We start from the raw sequence: 7,500 nt of genomic DNA on the forward strand, positions 1-7,500 counted from the left end.
TCTACCTTGTACAACTGCTGAAAATACGCCGCCCAACGTTCACGAACCACAACATGATATGAGATGATCTGTCCATCCACTGAGCGGACTGCAGTCATCCGCGAGGAGGGCTTAGAGTTCAGTTTTCTCAGGGCTTGGTAGGCATTTCTTAGTAAATGACCTTCGCAGTAATAATGATAACGATGATAATGATAATAACAATAATAGTGATAATAATGACTATAATACTGCTGATGATAATGATAATGATGATAATAGTAGGAGTGATAATGATGATAATAATTATAATGATGATACTGATAATAATAACAACAATAATACTAATAGTAGTAATGATAAAAGAGTAAAGAAATAGGAAAGGGTAGAAGAAAGGGGGATGGGAGAGGGAGGGGAAGAGGGCTTAAAGAGAAAGAGGGAGATGGGGAAGGGGAAACGGAGGGTGACTTGAAAAAGAAAAGGGGATGGGTAAGGGGAAAGGGAAGGGAAGGGAAAGGGAGCTTAGAGAAGAAAATGGGAGTTGGGAGGGAGGGAAGAGGATGAAGGAGTGAAGGAGGTGGGCTTAGGGAGATTGAGTTTAAGAAGGAGGAGGAGGGAAGTGGGAGGGGACAGACGTAGGGTTTAGAGGGGGAAGGGAAGAATAATTAAAGGAAGATTTGAAGGTGAGAGGCGGTGGCAGAACGGGAGAGGGAAAGGCAAAGGGAGAAAGAAAGGGAAAAGGAGAGGGAGAGGATGAAGAAGAGGGAAAAGGAGAGGGAGAGGAAGAAGAAGAGGGAGAAGGAGAGGGATAGGAAATGGGAGAGAAGAGGCGAAAGATAGAAGGAAGAGGGTGAAGGGGACAGAGGAGCACCTTTAATATCATTTGCATTTCTTGTTTCGTGGAATAACCACGGGTCCAGTTGGATAACAATGATAATAATGATGATGATAACGATCTTGATAATGCGGATGATATCAAAAAGATAATGCTGTTAATGATAATGATAGCAATAATAATGATGATGATAATAAGAAGGATTAAATTGATAATGGTAATAATAACAATAATGATAGTAGTTATACTAATAATAACATATTAATAATAGTAATAATGATAACAATAATGAAAATAATAGTAGCAGCAGTAGTAGTAGTAGTAAAAATGATAATAATAATGATGATGATAATAATTATAATAATAAAACAACAATAATAATAATAATAATAATAATAACAATAATAATAATAGTAATATTAATGATAATGACAATAATAATAATAATAATAATAATAATAATAATAATTATAATGATAATGATCATGATCATGATGATCATGATGCTGCTGCTGCTGATGATGATAATAATAATATAAATAATAATAATAATAATAAAATGATAATAATGATAAAGAATGATAATTAGAATATTGATGATAATAAAAATCACAATAAAGATGATGATAGTAATAATAACAATATTAGTAATAATAATAGTAATAATAATAACAATAATAATAATAATAATAATAATAATAATAATGATAATAACAATAACGATTGTAATAATAATAATAATATAAATAACAATAACAACTACAACAACAACAACAATAATAATAATTATGATAATAATGATAATAATAATGATGATGATAATAATGATAAAAATAATAATAATAACAATAATAATAATAATAATAATAATTATGATAATAATGATAATAATAATGATGATAATAATGATAAAAATAATAATAATAACAATAATAATAATGATAATAATGATAAAAAAGATAATAATAATAATGATAATGATCATTAATAATGATAACGGTAATAGCAATAATAACTAAATTAGAAATAGTATAATAGTCATAATAATAGTACATGATTATAGTAATAATAATAATAATAATAATAATAATGATAATTATTATTATTATTATTATTATTGTGATAATAATAATGATAATAATGATAATAATGATAATGATAATAATAATAATGATGATGATGATGATAATAATAATAATAATAATAATAATAATAATAATAATAATAATAATAATAATAATAATAATAATAATAATAATGATATTAATAATAATAATAATGATAATAATTATGATAATAACAATAATGATAATGATTATAATAGTAATAATGATAACAATAACAATAACAATGATAATGATAATAACGACAACAACAACAAAAGCAACCACAACAACAACAATAATAATGATAATGATAATGATGATGATGATGATGATAATAATAGTAATAATAATAATAATAATAATAATAACAATAATAATAATAATGATAATGATAATAATGATAATAATAAGGATAACAATAATAATAATAATGATAATGATAATGATAATAATAACAGCAACAACAACAACAACAACAACAACAATAACAAAATTGATAATCATCATAATAACAGCAATGAAAATAAAAGTGACGATTCATAACGCAGAAAATGGTGTAAAGTTGAAAGAAGGTTTCCAAAGAAAGGTTTTACGCTCTCGCTCTCCCTCAGGCTTCTCAGAGCTTTAATGAAAAGCCACATAATGAATATTCAAATTTTTCTTTGTCTTTTATATGCATAGCTTACTGTTTTGAAAGTGCCATTTATAATGGTTTTACACAGAATTGAAGTATAATGCGTTAATAATGTGAGTTGTATTTATAATAGAAAGAAAACGTTGAGTAAAGTTTCCTGTGTAAGAGTAATGTTTTATTATTTCACCAACATTGTCTTTAAAAACAAATTCATTTCCTTATTTCCTTTATGCTAATTTAATGGATTGTTTTTGTTTTTGTTTATGATAATAGTATTTGTTTCTATTCCCATTACTTTTAAGTACTGTTTTGTTATCATTGTGGGTTTCATTAATATTGTTACAGACATTTTAAAGTATCAGGAGAGTTTTGCCATTCCTCTTGACTACAAAAATACACATATTAGGTGATTTTGTTTGTTACATGGCACACGCACATACAACCAACCAAACAAATAAACATACGCATACGTACACACGTGAACATTTAAAACAACTAACAACCTAACTTGCACACTAATGTATCTGCATACCATACACACATACACGCACGCACACACACACACACACACACACACACACACACACACACACACACACACACACGCGCGCGCGCGCGCGCGCACGCACATACATAACCACACACAGCCATGCGTAAACTCAAAAGAACTTACAAACACACACGCAGGTACACATGTCTCCGCCTCTGCTCCCAATTATCCCAGCCCTCCACCTCTCCCGCCAACTCCCTTTACAGAGGAAGGTCACTCATGATACCGAAATAGCTGTCCCTCTCGCTGCCCTCGCCGACGTCAACGGACATGTTGGTTCAGTGCGCGCGACAGGAGCTCAGGTATCATAAAATCTCCTGATGGTGATGGTCCTGGGAGGCGGGGGCTGTGGTGGTGGAGGGGGTGGCTGGGGGCGGGGAGAGGCAAAGACTATCCACCACCTAAGAGCGATCTGGGGCTTTGTGTTGCTGGGAGGTTCGCGTATGTTAGTGTGTTTATGGCGTCCCCGATGATCAAGCTTCGCTGCCATGGGAGAGGGATGGTTGCTATGTCATTTTCCAGCGTCGTTATAGCTTTAAACTTTAACTCTTTTAAACTTTGTTTGTAAAGAGAGGTATTGTCGGATTCCCCCTCTTGTTCTAGATCTGTAAAGATTTGTTAGGTGGTTCAATGCTCTATTGTGTTGCGTGCATTGTGTTGTAGCCTTTGTAATACCTGATTATAGTCTTCCCTTTTTTAAAGAAATTGACAGAAGATTACGCTTCATTGCTTAATGTATGAAGACTGATGCCCTTGTAGGATACCTAGAAATGATAATCTATTATTCATATTTCATGAACCTTCTGTTTAAGCTTGTGCTATTTTGCTCCTTATATCGAGACTACGGTTGCTGCTACTCATATGCAACTCTCCTCAGAGGGGAAAGTATAGTATATTTGCTTTGTTTCATCTTGCTATATGCAAACAATAAGAATCATATTTCTCGATTCTTTAGTCTCCACAGGTATGCAGAAGATAGAAAATATAGACATATATGAAACCTGATAGTATTATCCGTAGAGTACATCCCGTTCTATGTACCAATTTTAACTCTTTATTTATCTTTCTTATCAGAAATCATTGAATATTTTACAAATCTAATTAGGAGTTTATAATCCCCATTTTCGATGCACCTGCATCATCAACCACTACTACCTTCACAGCATCCATTACTGATAAGGCCATCGTCACCGTACAGCATAACCATTTTCGCCATTTTCGCAACCACGCTCAGCTCTGGACTAAACTGATGAAACTAACCCAAGCGTATAAACAGCATAGCATAAAGCAGATTTTTTGCTCTTCCCTAAAACTGGAAGGGAAAAAGATAGAATTAAAGAAGAATTTATTTTATCTATGATCCCAGAGTAAAATAAACCTCGAGGAAATATATATTTTTTCTTTTATAGACCAGGTCCCTGCGTATGGCGGTGACAGTTCATTTCCTGGGCGTTTCCATGGCTACGTCAGACTTCCTTTCTGCTCTTTCCCGTTTCAGGGTCGAGGCCCTCTTGCGGAAGGAGGAAGAAGGAAGGAAAGGGAGTCGGAGGAGAAGAAGAAAATGAAGAAAGAGAAGATGATGATGAGAGAAAGAAAAATAGAAAAAGGAGTGAAGTAGAGAAAGAGAGAGCGAAGGAAAGAAAGAGTGAAGGAAGAGAGAGAGAGAGAGAGAGAGAGGGAGAGAGAGAGAGAGAGAGAGAGAGAGAGAGAGAGAGAGAGAGAGAGAGAGAGAGAGAGAGAGAGAGAGAGAGAGAGAAAAGAGAGAAGGAGAGTGAAGCAGACATATAGAGAGACAGACAGATGGAGAGACATATATATATATATATATATATATATATATATATACATACATATATATATATATATATTCATATATATATATATATACTACAATATATATTTATATATATACACACATATATATGTATATATATATATATATATATATATATATATATATATATATATATATATAAACGTACATACATACATACATACATACATACATACACATAAACACACACACACAAACACACACACACGCATATATATATATATATATATATATATATATATATATATATATATATATAAACACATACATGTGTGTGTGTGTGTGTGTGTGTGTGTGTGTGTGTTTATATATGTACATATACATACATCAAATATCTTCATTCTATAAGGGTAAAATTTGAAGTTGGAGCGACATAGCAGGAATTTCCAACGTGTTCGAATCAAAAGACGTCATATTGACTTCGGTAGGTTGAATGTCTTCAAAATCATTCTGTACCTTTATGATATAACCCTACAAGCTGAAAAATATCAAAGAAAGACTGTGTACCTTTATTTGTTGATAAAATTAATTGGAATTATCTAGTCGTCTGACACGGAGCTCACTCGTGTGGGTACAATAAGATACAAAATCTTGTGTAACTTCCAATTTTCATATGAAGAACATTGTATGTAATTAGGAAAAAAATATTTTGATTGAATCTGAGAAATACATTTAAAAGTTTTCACAGCCTTGCGAAACGAAGAGTGGTATAAACAATAAAATCTGCAAAGTAGTCAGGCACTTTTTCCATTTTATTTGAAACTTCCACAAAGTTTTTCTTGTAATTAAAAATCATACCAGCATATTAAGTACTTTAATGGTTTTCTATTATCTCTTTTATTTGAAATTAAGAAAAATAACTCTTTTTTTCAAAACTTTGTATGGCAGCACAAACTTCGATGATATCGTGTTTTGTAGCGACCATAATACAACATGAAAGTGTTAGGATGCTACATAAAGGGCTTTTATTTCATAAGGATTGCGAAACAATTTTCCGAATTAGAGAGCATCTGTCCCTGTAACTGGAAGTGCTTTTATGTGTTTGGGAAAACTTGCTCGGCTGATCCGGGAAAAGCTGGGGATTGTTCGTTTGAAAACAAAATCCCGTAAATGATTTAGTTTTCCAGTAGACAAAGAGCTAAACCCAGTGGAGGATGAATGTCAATTTACCTAAGTCTATCAGTTAGATGATGCTCTCACCGCATCCAGGGAGACTATTGACGTTGATGATATTTTAAACCTTTCAGTCCGTTGTGGTTTGTTTCCTATCGTCGACTGACGTCATATCTGCTCCCCATATCAATGTATTATCCTCTTAATACTGATCTCCTGTGTGAAACTTTTTTGCTGATTCTCGCCTAACCTTACATGAGAGGATAACTAACCGGATGAAAAGTTTTCAAGACTAAAAATTGGTCTGTCATGTCATCTCGCGGTTCAGTATATGTCGCTCACATATGAGACAACGTTTCAAATACCTCTCCATTTTGTGCAATCTAAGCTCTCATCAGTTGCGTCATCTTGGATCTATTCGATGCGTGGAAGCTCCTAACAGGTCGGGCTTTTCATGTGCAAGGTTAGCACATCTCAGTATTGAAACTGGCAACAGAAATTCGGGAATGATCACGCTGACAATGAGGCTAAAAAGGTTTTTATTCAGCCATTTATATCATAGGAAAATGGTCGTTGGTCATTGATTTCGTTCATGTCAGGTACAGAAACTAAAAGGTGAGAAGAGAAGCAATGGAAGATCTTAATTACCCAACCATTTCCTAAAGGCTCACATGCACGAGTGATCGTCGTCAGAAAACCAAAACGTAAGACTATCACAATAGTCAACGAATTTAAAAACAAAAAATCCATTTTGTTCTAAAAGCATATCACTTCAGTCGGCACCATCCATAGGCATAACAACTATGAAAAGGTTTCTAGTTTTACTCAAAGCGCCAGATTTTGACGGCAGCGCTTCTTTCCAGTGGATGAAGATTGAGGACTCCGACGCTTCCAGAAATGCCATCGAAGCATCTGCTTGAAAGGGTGAGCTTAGAGCGGTGTATTTAACGCTGGTGTGGTAAATACAAGCTCTGTTGCTGTGACGAATGTAAATGGCACCGAGAAATAGGGAAATGGATGACACTAAACTGATGAAAAAAGAGGTTGTAGATTGGTTATTTTAGGCCAAGGGATGAGGATTTGAACGTTCGTTATTGCAGGATCCAGTGGGTCCGCAATGATTCTCAACAACAAAAGCATATATTTCCTTTATTAGTCACTTACATATTCAGATGTTATGTGAAGACAAACTTTTCAAGAAAAAATCCTGATAGCAGTTCAAATGGTATCGGCTGCGGTAAAGATACGAGTATTGCTAGACGTTCTTTGCATGGAAGATATTGAGATAAATGATGTTGGAAGGAACTAAGGTTATCTAAAACATTTATCCTCAGGTAATGTCAGAAAAAAAACAATAGGGTAACTCTTCGTATATCTTAGATATCTTGGACATCTAGGGGAATGCAGTTGATATCTATGCTCATGAGATACAGTAAAATAATGAGAAATATA

Source organism: Penaeus chinensis, chromosome 16 (genome assembly GCF_019202785.1).
Source record: "Penaeus chinensis breed Huanghai No. 1 chromosome 16, ASM1920278v2, whole genome shotgun sequence".
NCBI lineage: Eukaryota > Metazoa > Arthropoda > Malacostraca > Decapoda > Penaeidae > Penaeus > Penaeus chinensis.